The sequence below is a fragment of the Uranotaenia lowii genome, chromosome 2 (genome assembly GCF_029784155.1).
Source record: "Uranotaenia lowii strain MFRU-FL chromosome 2, ASM2978415v1, whole genome shotgun sequence".
In the NCBI taxonomy this organism is placed as follows: domain Eukaryota; kingdom Metazoa; phylum Arthropoda; class Insecta; order Diptera; family Culicidae; genus Uranotaenia; species Uranotaenia lowii.
Window position 1 is genome coordinate 30,805,193 of NC_073692.1, and position 15,757 is coordinate 30,820,949.

Below are 15,757 nucleotides of genomic sequence, written 5' to 3' on the forward strand. Positions count from 1 at the left end.
AGTCTTTAATTTTAATCGAGTTTACAAGAGTAGAAAATAAATCTGATATGAACCGCGAACTTAATTTCCCACTTTTATAATTAAATATTTGATGAATTTGTACCAATGCTTAAAATGATTACGTTTCTGGTTAAAAACAATTAGCTTATCACTTGCCATTTTAGTTAATACAAAAAGTATTCTTTGAAATGAAATCTTCAAGATCCCTTAATCATTTTTTTTTCAAAAGTTCATATAAAAACTGGCCTAAAACTTGTTCTCGAAAGTTAGGGTTTATAATAAATACTATCTTTAAATGAAAAATAACTCAAACCAGATTAATTATATAAAACCTACATATTTTTCTAAGTATTCTATATGCATACTTTGTTCAAGTAAAAATTTTACAGGAAAAATTTTGTATCCAAATTATGAAATATGGGAATTTTATCATTATCTGACAATTTGCGCCAGCAGTCTTCAAAACTTCTCCAAAATTGAAAATGAAACGACTTAAAAACTCTTGTATTTTTTTCAGGTTTCTAACATTTTTATTATGGAGTTAGATTCGGTTGAATATTTTTGTAAATAAAATAAAACCTTATTTCAAAGCTCCGTAAATCTGATATTTTTGAAAGAAGAACATGAAATTTTATCAGCTTTCATAATAAAATGTTTAAAAATTTTATGTAAGTGACTTATACATGAAAAATTTGTAAATAAGCTTAAAATGGTGTCTAAAAGTACCATCTGCAGAAGAAGAATCGAAGCTTTGAAATATGTTTTTTTATTTACAAAAAAAAAATCGAATCTAATCTAAATAGAAAAATCAAAATGTAAAAATCTGAAAAAATACATGTGTTTTTAAGTCGTAAAAATGAAAATATTTTCAATTTTGGGGAAAGTCCGAAGACCCGCGGCACAAACCTGTCAGATAATTAAAAAAATCCCCATATGTTTTATCCGAAGTCTGCATTTGAATTAGAGTCAAAAATAGGGTAACATTTTTAACCCATTAATGCATGACTTTTTTTTAAATGATAATAGCAGTAATTGATTCAATGGAATAATATCATTTTAGTTTGAATAACACAACTGAAAAGGTTTGAGGTCATTATTTCGAGTATAATAAAAGTTATGGCCCATCAAAGTTGAAAAATATTTTTTTATATTTTCAATTTATTTCGATACGATTTTGCAAATTTCTTCCAAACCTTGTAAATTGGATGCAGGAAAGTGTTTGTGATTGATTGTGATTAAAAAATTGTTTGAATTTGCTAATCTGAAGATATAATAACAATTTTCCAAAAACTACTTTTTTCAAAAAAAAAAAAAAAATAAATAAATTTGATTTTTGCATTTTATCCGCATACTTTGTTAGATATCTCACACATACATAAAAATATCATTATAAAAATACCGTGGGCTAATTTTTTTAAATTTAAAAAAAAAATTTGTGAATACATCACTCAAAAATATCCATTCGCTATCGAGATATTTGGATTTTGATCAGTGTTGTTTTAAAACAACACTATGCATTAAAGAATTAAGGATGACATTAAACATATCAATGTTATAGATGTTTTCGTTTTGTCATTTTTTTTTCAACTCTGCATAATACGGGAATAAAGTTGGAATTTTAAAGAAAATTCAAACAAATGAGATATTTGAGTCATGAACAAAGTTGTGAAATGGGTTAAAATCTCAATCTACATCAAATACTCCAAGACGATCTTGAATCATGACAGGTATACAACTATATCTTATCTATTTAAATTTCTTAAAATTGTAGTTTGGAATCAACTTTGAGCGTTGTACCTCTGAAACTAAAATGTACCTGTAAGATTTGTATCCTTGATTGAATGAAGGATAATTAATTTATTCGAACTCTGTTGTTAGTTAACATGTAGGTTTATTAGTTAACCAGTTAACAAAAATCAATTTAACTCAAAATCTGACGAATCAAATTTGAATTCAGGGCGCCAAATCATCCAAAAAATGATGAGAATATATCAAGCCAATTGCCGAATTCATACTCCATATTCTCTGCGGAAGCACTAGCAATCCAATTTGCAATTCAACAGGCGAATAGAACAACAGCGATATTTACAGATTCAGCCAGCGTGCTTCAGTCCTTAGAAAGCGGAGTGAAACATCCAATAGTTCAAAATATTCTGAATCACAAAAATATAAAACATGTAACACTGGTTTGGATTCCGAGCCATATTGGAATAGCTGGAAACGAGAGAGCAGACCAACTTGCTAATCTTGGAAGAGAAGGTGAAATGATCCAGATTAAAACACCCAAAGCGGACGCGCAAAAGTGGGTTCGACAAACACTGTGGAGATCACATGGACAGAACTGGCGAAACGAACAGGAAACAGCACTTCGAGAAATAAAATCTACGACAGGAAAATGGACGGACGTCAAAAGCAGGAAGGAACAAAGGATTCTCACAAGACTAAGAACGGGGCACACGAGGATGACTCACGGTCATATTCTTGAAGCGAAAGAAGAACCAACATGTAGTGCTTGTGGTGTAGTGATATCAGTGAAACATTTATTAACAGACTGCCGAAAATACTCCATCCAAAGACAAAATTTTTCAATAGAAGGTGGATTACAAAAAATTTTGGAAAACAACAAGGATAGTGAGAAAAAGCTTATTGAATTTCTTAAACAAAGTGAATTGTTCAGTGAAATCTAGTGGAATGTAAAACAGTCGAAACTTTGAAATGAGGGCGAAAGCAATTGGTTAAACCCTCTGTAAATAAAGCGTACAAAAAAAAAAAAAAAAAAAAAAATCCAAATTCAACTCCAAATCCAAAGGGAAGCGATTCCACTGCTGTCACAAGAATTCGTTGGCTTGGATATTTTTTGTCAAAGACATTATATATCCTTATCTATGGTTTCATAATGAATTTTAATTCTGGTCTGGAAAACCTCCTGGATGTGGGGCTTTTCGTATTTATTAGTATTTTTTTAAAGGAACTTACTTAACTTGGTGTGGATTTGAAACGAGGTTTCATAGCTCCCTTGAAAGTTCTTATGGAACTACAGTTGGTACTTGGGTATTGTACTTAACAAAAATTTAAACAATATCATAAAACAAAACATCAAAAGCTACTACTTCAGAAAGAAAGCTACTTTATAATAAGGTTTTTCGTTTGAGCAATATATTTCTTGGAATGTTAAACAAAATTTCAAAAAGCTGAAAACTGCAAAAGTACTTTTAAGCTCATTAGAATTTCTAGGCGCCATAAAAAAATAAGATTCAGAGTCACTCAACATTTCTGATTATCAGTAAACAACTTTGATGTCCTTTAAGAGGATTGGAATTTTCAATGTTCTGAGTTTTTGACCATTCGAATTTGAATTTTATATTTTCCTGATTATTTGAATTTCTGATTTTATGATTTTTGATTTTCTTATTTTCGGATTTTCTAATATCTGATGTCATGATTGTTTGATTTTTTATTTTCTGACTTCCTATCCGTTTGAATTACGGATTTTGATTCAGTGGTTTAGTCCTTCTTAGTTTTCTGATTTCATAATTTTTTGATTGTCTGAATTACAAATTTTACGATTTTTTAATTTTATAATTTTCTGATTTTGTGACCCTCTGTTTTTTTCATTTTCCGATTTGTAATGTTCAGATTTTCCGATTTTTTTGATTTTCAATTTTTTCGATCTTCTGATTTTTCGATTTCTTAGTCTTTGATTTTTTGATTTTCCGTTCTTCTGATTTTCTGATTTTTGGTTTTATGATTTTTTGGTTTCCTGTTTTTCTGATTTTCTACTTCTGTGGTATTTAATTTCTTGATTTCCTGTTTTTCTGATCTTCAGATTATCTATGTTTGTAATTTTTTGAGTTTCATGTTTTACGATTTCCTGGCTTTCTGATTTTTGAATTTTCTAATTTTCTTATTTTACTATTTGTTGTTTTTCTGATTTTCTAATTTTCTTATTTTCTTATTTTACAATTTCCTGTTTTTCTGATTTTTAGATTATCTACTTCTGTGATTTTCTAATTTCAAGATTTCCTGTTTTGATGAGTTTATAATTTTGTGATTTTCTGATTACTTTCCGATTTTCTGATTTTCTGTTTTTCTGATTTTCTGATTATCCGATGTTCTGATTTTCTGATTTTTTAATTTTCTGATTTTCTAGTTTTCTGATTTTCTGATTTTCTGTTTTTTTTCTGATTTCCTGATTTTCTGATTTTGTGATTTTCTGATTTAGTGATTTTGTGATTTTGCGATTTTTTGATTTTCTGATTTTTTTCTGATTTCCTGATTTTCTGTTTTTCTGATTTTGTGATTTTTCTGATTTTGTGATTTTCTGATTTTCAGAATTTCTGATTTTCTGATTATGTAATTTTTCGATTTTGTGATTTTCTGAATTCCTGATTTTCTGATTTTTGGATTTTCTAAATTCCTGATTTTCTGATTTTTTGATTTTCTGGTTTTCTGATATTCTGATATTCTGCTTTTCTGATTTTCTAATTTTCTAATTTTCTGATTTTCTGATTTTCTGATTTGCTGATTTTCTAATTTTCTGATTTTCTGATACGCTGATTTTCTGATTTGCTGATTTGCTGATTTTCTAATTTTCTGATTTTCTGATTTTCTGATTTTCTGACTTTCTGATTTTCTGATTTTCTGATTTTCTGATTTTCTGTTTTTCCGTTTTGCTGACTCTCTGATTCAATGATTATCTGATTTTTGGATTATCTGATTCGCTGGTTTTCTGATTTTTTTTTCTTTTCATCCGATTTTTGTATTTTCTGGTAGTCTGAACATCTCTCAATTTATTCTTTCATATTGTCATGCCCTTCTTTCAAATCCGTAGCTGAGAATGGTCATCGGGTTGTTTCAGCATCTCAAACGGAAATCAGCACCTCCATCAATCTCCTTAGCAATGCTGACTAGAGCTAACCCCGGCACCCTCTACCTTTTGCCTCTTTTTAAGGAATCTGAAAAAGTCTGAAAGTGGAGAGAGCCTCCTTTCAAAAAAAAAGGAAATATCGGTCTTGATTCCACTCTCTTTTTCTTTTTTTTCCGCCACCGGGATTGTTCCTGGTCGTGTATTTTCTTCGCAAAAGTTTTGCACGTTCGAGGTTTTGTTGCCGCGTGTTTTCACCACCACCAGAGTTGAATCATAAGCTTCTGGTGGATTCGGTTCGGTTCCCGGCGTTTTTTCTCCCTTTCTTCTCTCTCAGGTTCCTTTGGCTGGTCGCCGCAAGGATTTTATGCTTCAGTTTTTACCAAGTTTGATCATAAATTATATTAAAGTTTATCTTTTTATAAACGGAATTTCAAACGCTGTCAACTATAGACGATGCACAGTGGAGAGGATCACATGAGAAATGTTTCAGAAGGACGAGAAAGAAGGGAACCTTTTGAGACTCAACATTAGTCGGCACACACCGGGACATAGACGGAAGAGATCAGATTAAGACGAGCTCGGCGTGATCTTGTTCTTCAAGATTCACAATCGGTGGACGATTTAGCTGACGTTCAGTAGTGCGACGCCACAGAACAGTAGAGATTTGTGAATGGCGCGTATTCAGTAGCATATCAGTAAAAAAAAACCTGACAGATTTTGATGTTGAAGGTGGGGTGTAAGTTTAGAAGGATATAATTGAGGTTATCAAGCTTCCACTAAAAAATGAACAATTATATCTTGGACTATTCGGGCAATTTTCAAACCAACAAACCACTTTTCAATTCAAATGTTAATTCAACGACATAAAAAATATTTTTGGAAAGCTGAATATTTTTTAACAACTTCTTAAAAACTAACTTTAAATAATACCATAACTATCCGATTAATTTCCTTGACAGGGGAAAGCCCCTGGGAAAAAACGAATGTAAATGGTACCGTTGCGTTGGAAAAAAGTTCGCAGAACAAACGATTTTTCTTCCTTGCAACCCACATATTTCATTCGGGCTTGGATCCTCGAAGAAACCCGCTCGATGTCGCTGCCAGGTTCAGTTTGAAGGCTCAGCCAACAGAAGAAGCTGCAGCAGCCGGGCAGCATCAGACTTTTTGAAGTTTTCTCGTATTCCTGCTGCTGCAGAAAAAGAGGTCGGTGAATCTGCACATTCATTTAGAGACGTTTGAAAGTCCCCCGTGTTCATAAAGTGAGAGAGTATGGTCGTAACAAAAAGAGGAATCTCAAAGGCTGAGGAAAAATTCCCCGAAATAATGTGTAAACTTTTCCGGTCATAATAACAATTTAACAGTGAAAATAAATATTAAGCTGCGCTATTTTCTTCATGTCTGTATAGTAAAGTAAATATAAAGCTTAGTTCTTTTAGAAATGGACAATTTTTTTCACTTACTTGTTATGGGAAATTAAAAATTTTGACAGCATTTTGCTGCCTTATAAAAGTACTATCCGCCCTATTTTTTTTTATTTAAAATTTAGGCGTTTTGAGATACGTACGATGCAAGATAAAAAAAAATTTGCACAGTTTCCTTCAAAATCCATAATTTTCAAATCGATAGCTGACAAAATCGTTGATTATTCAAAGAATTACTGTGTGTAAGTGGTAGAAAAGTATGTAAACACGGTCAAAAATTTTCACAAATTTCAAATCAAGCATTGGAGTGAAGCTTAAGTCTCATACTAAGTGTAGATTGCTGAAATGTTCAAAAAAAAATTTCTCCGACAAGCTGAAAGTGTTGCCTAGTTATGAGTCATTTAAATCTGACTTCAAACAACAAATTTTGCTAGTTCCAGAGCTCGTAAGCTGACACTGATTTCAGACAGATGTTTCTGATGGACGACAAAACTTATGAAAAACTCTATTTATTCGTTCGAATCCTATAACATGTATGCTCGTGGCAAGGTTCCTAGCATATTAAAGTACCGTAAACTGGGGGAACTTTAATCACTGGGGTAACTTTAATCAACATGAATTTTTTGCAGATAATCATCATTAGGGGGGAGTAGGGCCTAACACTTTCAAAAAACCGATTTTTTTTTTAAATTTTCTCAATGTAAAACATTTCAAAAATGTTGTGTCAAATTATCAAGTCAATCGAAGCAAAACTGTAGAAATTATAGGCCTTGATTCCCTTTATCTAATACTGCAATAATTCGCAAACAGAAACTTCAAACGCGTTTTTCTCGAAAGCACATTTTTTACTTTGAGGAGATTTTACAGATAAAAAATGGCGGATTTTTTCGTGAAAATTCGTAGTTTTTACTTCAAACAGCCACAAAAATTTCATAAAAAATTTTTTAAGTTAAATAAATTGGATGGGGTCCAGAAAAACATCTAATAAAAATATTTTGCTCTGATTTTTTGACTTCAAATGATTCTGTGCTAAGATACAGTGTCAACTGCAAATCCTGTTTTCTAAAAGACATCCTCAAAAGTGCTCCGTCACCGGCTCATTTTTCAATATTTTTCTACGAAAAAATTACTAAATGTTCTTTTAACAATGCTTTGTATTATGCAAAAAATTTGAAAACATTTGTTTGAATGATAGCTCTAAAAAAATTCGTGGAAATGGTGTTCTTTTTACCCGTTAGACCCTACTTCCCCCTTAACTAAGTAAAAAGTTGAAATATCTGAAAACTGTTTAGCACGTTTGAAAGCCTATAAATTGAGTTCTGGTTTTTTGAATGCTCACAAACAAACATCTCTCCTGATCAAATTTAGGCAATAAGGAGCAAATGGGTTGTTTTATGTGAAAGTTCAACTTTTTTCTTTGTTTAGGTTTAGTTTAAGTGTTATTTTTATGGTCAGTTGGTGATAATTTTTGGATATTGAAAAATAAGGTGATTTTCCATGAGAAAGCACGTATAGTAAAAATGCCTAAAACCCAATCAAATGATTAAATTTGAAGTAAAAAAGAACATGGGAACAGTGCGAGGACCTAGGGAATTGCATGAAAGCAAAATTTCATTTGTTTTTGCAGGCAAAAAAAATTTAGATATGTTTATAGTTTTTGCCCCTAAATGTATGCAGTAACATTGGCCATCTTTTGAGTATATTTGTTTTCGAAAGAAAACGTTAAAAAATTAAATTGAATTCAAACAAAAAATTACTGTTATTTATGTTTTAAGCCTTTTGTGCTAATTTGCATTAAAACAATAATTTTGAAGACCTTGACATAAAAACCATAATGATTAAAAGCTATTGCCCAAAATTGCTCTCAGTTTCTTTTCAAAAACAAATATTGAACCAAAAAGTTGCAAAAATGGAAGGAGGAGGATGCTGATACCTAAAATACAGAATTTGGAAAATCTGATCAATATCGTGACTAAAAAAGGGCCGATGAGAGAAACCAAGAATAAAGTATACTATTTTTTTTTCAATTTTTTTCATGAATTGTCATAGCAGGGCTGCAAATTATCAGTGTCAGACAGCCAATGTCAGCCGACTTTGATACTGCTTTGCTTGTCTATGTCATGCGATACTGATTTTTGGTCAGCGATATGTGCTTACAATGTCATGAACATGGTGAATGAACGACATCATGCTTGCTACGACTTTTTTCTTTTTACGGTCAACAGCTACATTTTTTCAACTCCTGCGCAACTTATAACGTAAAGTCCCTCCCATAACAGCCAGAAAATGAAATAGAAAGATGATCGTATGTGTGGTATGAGTGGAGTGCAAAAATGTCATTCGATATTGGTCATTCAACTCGTAGATGACTTTGATATTCTTTTTATAACATTGACTACTAGACGTTGGTCGGGTCAAACGAAATTGACTGAAATTTATCAGCCTTGGTCATAAGATTATCTTCACCGACTTCAAAGAAAATATTTCGATCAAACGAATGTCTTTTAAGATACACGCATTCATAACTGCGCCATATTTTAATTAACTAAGCTGTATTCAGTAATAAAACTTTACATTGCACCCATAGAAGAGGATGCAAAAATTCAATGCCAATTTAGCAAATATCTGTGCCGAAATTGCGCTGAAAAGTGAACTATACTAAAGATGGTATGATTGAAAAAGCACCACTGCCATAAGGACCCGAGCTCCCAAGCAAAATGATTCATTTCAAGCGAGCCTAGAAAAATATTTTATGATACTTTCATCCTATTGGATAATTGATCCCAGAAACAAGAAAAAATCCACAGTACCGTAGAGAAGTGAAAATCGAACTCACAACACCATTTTTAAATCGTCTTGTCAATCCGGTATCTTAAGCAGTGCACAGTGGTCCAGAACAGAAAAAAATCGATTTATGTCGAATTTTTGAATCAGGATAGGGTTCATTGGTTTGCTGTGATTTGAACGATTCTGTTAAAGGTTTTGATTCATTACTGAAGAATAGTATCAATGCTCTTGTTAACGAACGAGGCGTAAACAGAAAAATATCTAATAACTGGTACTCTAGTAACTTTCGCCTGCTGAAAAGGAGAAGAGATCAAATGTACAGCCAGTTTCTTCATCAGAAATGTGAGAGAAATTGGCTGAAGTACAAAACTGTTCGAAACGAATACTCTCAGAAAATAAAAGAAGCTAAAAATAAATCAGTTAAAGAGGAGTTAGATAGGAACAGAAACGACGGAAAACTGTTATGGAAAACGATGCAACGTTTGGTCAATCCAGGAGGTGCAAAACTTGAATCAGCTTGTTTTAATGGAGTTAAGATCACGAACGAATTGGAAATTGCGGAAAAATTCAACGATTATTTTGTGGACAGTGTCATGCCAATCCATGGTAGTATAGCTTCTGGTTCAAATATCAGCTTAGGTCAAATAAAATACAATTGTCAAAACTGGAACTCCTTCGGAAGCGTTAGTATTCAAGAATTCTTTGAAATAGTAAACAACATGAAATCTACAGCGGGCATTGATAATGTGTCATTAAGAGTTTTCAAGGATTCCTTGACAATACTCGCAAATCCATTATTGGAAATTATTAGAGATGTACCGAATATTCGGTATGCCGAATATTCGGCGCCGAATACCGCCGAAAAACCGTTAGGCCGAATATTCGGCTCACCGAGCTAAGTATTCGGCCGAATAGGCCGAATAGGCCGAATATCTACTACAGACTTGTAAATTTTTTAAATAATTTTGGATAATTTATAAAATATCCAAAAGTAATGTTGTAAAAGCTACACAATCATTAAAAACTTATGGTTTCAGCAAAACATCTAAGGTGTTTCCGCGTATCTTTCACTGTAGAACGTACAGGAGAATGCTGAAAGGTATGCCTTTATACTTTGATTATAGTTTATTCCAGATTTTCTGGATATATTCAGGCTCGCCCATACATTCAGGAAAGAATCCAGATAAGTCAAATCTGGCCGGGATGTACAGATATTGTTTTAAACTTCCCGAGTTTTGCTTGGGTTTATTCAGATTATTTGCTAAATCAAATAAAAACTTAAATTCCTCTTTAAATTTATTTAGATTTTGTGTTCAATAACGATGTTTCAAAAATTTTAAAATATACATAAATTTTCCCCCTTTTTTATTTTTTTTCATATAGTCCTGAATATAGTCCCGTATGGATAGGTCCGGTGTGTTTGAAAGCATGGTATGCTTAAGATTAAAGATCATCTATCTGTTCGAAAACTATTTTAAAGATATCTTGCTCAAATTCGACCTTCAATTAAATCAATATCAGAGAAGCAATTTCATATAGCTTGGCACCTGTTTCGACATGTTTTGACCCAGATTTCACAACAACGCAATTTATTTGGTGATAAACGCCCTAGAAGCGACTAGTCATCTGATGTCTTTTCAGTTATTGGTAACATTTAAAAAATCAGAAAGATCACTATTTAAAAAAATATCTTGTAAAACATCATCCGATAATATACCTAATCTGATTGAAAATAATCGACTAAAACCATGAGAGGTATTAAAATGGAAGAAATAGAAAGCATTGAAATAATCGCTTAAGTTTTTTTTCATTAAAAACTCAATACAATATTCGACCGAATATTCGGCCGAATATTCGTTTGGCCGAATAGTTGAAAAGGTCAATATTCGGTATTCGGCCGTTCGCCGAATACCACTATTCGGTACATCTCTAGAAATTATAAACACGAGTCTGCAATCAGGTACAATGCCAGACACATGGAAATTTTCAACTGTGGTCCCTGTTCAAAAACAGACCAACACGCGAGAGTCAACTTTATTTAGACCTATTAACATGTTGGAGTTACAAGAGAAGGTGCTGGAGTTAGCAGTAGAACGGTAATTGCTACAGTTCATTGAATCGGAAAATATGTTGATTGAGGAACAATCTGGATTCAGGAAACACCATTTTACGGAAACGGCGGTTAGTTCGATACTTCGAAAATGGAAAGATCATGTTGAAAATGGTAATTACACAGTCGCTGTTCCTTGATTTCAAGAGAGCATTTGAAACGATTGATCGACTGAAATTCTTGGATGTGTTAGCAAGAATCGGCTTACGTGGCATGGTCTTACACTGGTTTCAAAGTTACCTGGAAAAAAGAATGCAACGGACAAAGTTTGGCTCAACTTACTCTCAGTACAAAGAAAATAAGTTAGGTGTCCCTCAAGGAAGTGTCCTGGGGCCAATTCTATTTATTTTATACATCAACGACTTAAAAATGTGCCTACAACACGGTCCTCTGAAACTGTTTGCTGATGATTCAGTGTCTTATTGGACTGGTAAAAATTTAGAACTCATAATGCATGAGGCAAATGTTGATCTGGAAAACATTACTGAGTTTCTGAAACAAAGAAAGTTGTGTCTAAATCTCGATAAAACAAGCTGGATGATAATAGGCTACCACACAATTGTGAATTGCCCAAGTCTGCTTATTGGCGGATTTGTGTTCGAAAGAGTACGTCAAATAAAGTATTTAGGAGTTCAAGTCGATGATAAGCTAAACTTTATAGAGCATGTGGATTATACAATAAAAAAAATCGCAAAAATATGGTATACTTTATCGGATAAATAGGTACCGTAAAATGGGGTAATATTGATCACCGGGGTAAATTTGACCAACATTAAACTTTTCCACATTATCATCAATAACTCAGTCTAAAGTTTGAATTTTTGAAAACTGTTTTCAACGTTTGAAAGCCTATGAATTGAGTATCAAATAAGCACAATTAGGTTTGTATTTGAAATTTTTTTCTGTAAGTAAAAACTCTTATTTCAAAATCTTAAAATATCTATTTTTCCAAGGCTCGCAAACAAACAGCTCTCCTGATGAAACCAAACAGCATTTAGAAGCAAATGGGTTGTTTAATGTGAAAGAACAACTTTTTTTCTTTGTATATGAACAGTTATAGTGCCATTTTTATAGTCATTTTATGATAAATTTTTGATATTTAAAAAATAAGTACATTTTCCAAGAGTAAGCCCGTATTGGACAAATGGATAGCAACCCTATCAATTCTTTAACTTTGAAGAAAAAATTAAAATGGAAATAGTCGGAGAGCTTAGGGGAATGTGTGAAGGTAAATTTTCATTTGTATTTTAAAGCTTAAATTGTTTAGCAAGCATTATAATTTTTGCCCCTAAATGTAGGCAGCATAATAGGTTTTTTTTCTATTATAAATATTTTTGAAATTAATCGTTAAAAATCAAGGTTAAATTGATAAACTCGCATATGTTAATATTATTAAGGTGTTTTGTATCCTTTTTGATCAAGAAAACTTGTTTAAACCGTCAGAATAGAGACTGATCAATGTTACCTCAAAGCATCAAATTCTGAACAGAGACATAAACGATTTTTTAATCAAATTTAAAGTAGTCAAATAAATTTCTGCATCCATGTTTTACGTTCATAGGAGTCCAGTACTGGTTTTAAAAATATAAAACATGACACATTCCCCTTAACAGAAAAAATATTCGAAATAAATTGAAAAAATTGATCAATATTACCCCGGATTACGGTATTTGACATTCTGGTCAAAAATCAATTATGTGAAATCAGTAATTATGCCACATTTTGATTACTGTTCTACAATTCTACTTCAAGCCTCAGGTCGAATTCACAGTGAGCGCGAAGCGAAGTGCGAAGCGAATTTCCAATTCGCGCGAAAAACCGCTTCTCATTGAAACACGTTGAAAAAAACATCGACCGGCCACAGTGCAAGCGAATTTTCGTGCGAAGACCCGGCTGAATCGCGCGAATTCATCCTGTTCATCCGGACATACACTGAAAATATTCTCTCGGATATTTTTTATCGTAAAATGATTTATCCAAAAATTCTTTTTCAAAAGTTTATTTATTTAATTATCATTGCCGTTTCTATGTTGGTAATGAAAAATGCACGGTTTTTTTAGCGTGAATTTTCGCGGTTTCAGTCTTTTTCAATTGAAATAAATTCTAACTGGCAATAAACGACCGGTGGCATGAAAGCCCCACAATATGTGTATAGGGTGAAGAGGTTGAACGGATAGAAGTTGGAATTTGTTATCCGACGCCATCTTGAAATCCAATATGGTTCCTTCCACTCAACTTTAAAATGCTGGAAGTGACTGACAAGCACATGAAACTCCCACAATATGAGTATTGGATGAAAGTACTCAATAAGTAGAAGTCGAATCACGTCGAATTTGGCTGTCCGACGCCATTTTGAAATCAAAGATGGCGGTTTCCGCTTAATTCAAAATGCAATATATAACTGAAAATCGTATGGTCCATCCACAATATAAGAAATAAATGAGTAAAAGGTATCAAAAAGTAGATGACACATTACTGACAAAATTTTTGAGAAAACTGCAAAAAAGCACTGAAATGAATAAACAAAAATATGACAAGTGTTATAAAACTAAAGTAATATTGACAAAAATATAACAAAACTGTGGGAAAATATGAATATCTATTACTAAAATTAAAAAATATGACAAAAAAATAGTGACAAATGACAAAACTTTGAATAAAACACGCCAAATGTGGTTAAATAATTATGCCAAAAATATGACAAATATTACAAAGTTAGACAAAAATATGAGAAAAAATTCACAGAAATGGCAAAACTATGACACATGAGAAAAAAAAATTATGACAAAATTATAATCAAAATTTGACAACAACATGACCTGACAGAACTAATATAAGGACCAACATTTGACAACAAATTTACAAAAATGACAAAATAAAAACAACAAATTTACAATAAAATCACAAAAATCTGATAAGAAATAAGGCAAATGGGCTAGAATATGACAAAGTTCTGAAAAAAATATGACAAAAAATTTCAAAAATAATGACAATAATCCGACAAAATTATGAAAAATGAGATAAAAATATAACAAAATACTTTCAAATATATGTAAGAAAAATGACAAAATTATGACAAATACGACATAAAAATCACAAAATTAAAAAAAATGACAAATCCGAACATATAATGATGAATATATTAAAAATATATCGCAAATACGACGAAAAAATGCCACAATCTATACAAATCTATGGGCTTGTGATATGTGTAACTCAGTTGGCAAGTTCGTTCCCTCTTAAGCCAATGTCCGAGAGTTCAAATACAAGAGTAATCATTGAATGCAGTTGTACTGGATAAGACTTTCAGTATGAAGAGAAGTTGGTAAAAACAACTATAATCGAACGAAAAAAGACAAATCTATAAAAAAAAACATACAATCAAATGAACGAAAAATCTGACAGAACTATGACAAAAATACGACAAATGAAAACATGACAAAATTATGAAAAAAATTAAAATAAAATGACAAAAATCTTACAGTACTATAACAACCTTTGTCAACTGTTTGTCATAATTTTTTTTTTCGTAGTTTTGTTACATTTTTATCATATTTTTTTCATAGCTTTTATACATGTATTTTTATAACATTTGTAAGATTTTTGTCATAGTATCGCCAGATTTATGTTATTTTATTGCAAAATTTTGTCATATTTTTTAATTTTGATTAGTTATTATATTTGTCATATTATTATTTCCATTTTCATATTTTCCATAATGTTGTCAAATATTTTAAAAGTTTTTATTTCGAGTTTTGGAATTATTGTTAGTTTTTTGTTATTATTTAGTCAATTTTATTATTTTTGTAAGATTTTTTTAAAATTTGGTCAAGGCTTTGCCATTTTAATGTTAAATTTATCATAGATTTGGTATATTTTTATCATATTGTTGTAATATTTTTGTCACCTTTGCCATATTTCTTTAAAAGTTTTGTCAGCGTTTCGTAATTTTTGTTGTTATTATATTGTAAATTTTTTTTTTCATTATTTTGTTTTATTTTTGTCATAGTTTTGGTAGATTTTTTTTCTTGCGATTTTCAGTCATTTAAAATATTTTAAAGTTGAGCGGAATCCACCGTATTGGATTTCAAGATGGCGTTTCATAGCGTCAGACTGCAAATTTCGACTTTTTCCAATTGATTCTTCTCACCTAATATCCACATTATGCTTGTTTTATGCGATTTTCAGTCATTTAAAGCATTTTGGTGTTAGGCTGAAGCCGCCATATAGGATTTGGGTGTCAAAAATCTATTCTCCGACGTACTCAGAAAGTCCAGGCACCGAGTATTCATGACCTTAAGATTCCTTTTCATAATCCCTGCGGTCCTAGAACGCGCAAGGTTTTTTTCCACGGTTTTCCGGAATTAACGTGGTTTTTAGGAATTAACGCGGATTAATTTTTTTGGCTCGGTTCGTATCCCTCGCTCACAGTTTTGATTCTGCAAATTAATTTGTAAAGATTTTTTCACGAGTGATTAATTTTTGCAAAACTCCGAAGGTTTTTTTCAGTGTTGAACCGCTTCGTAATTCGCGTACACTGTGGCCGGCCTTCAAAAACGAACTTGCGAAATT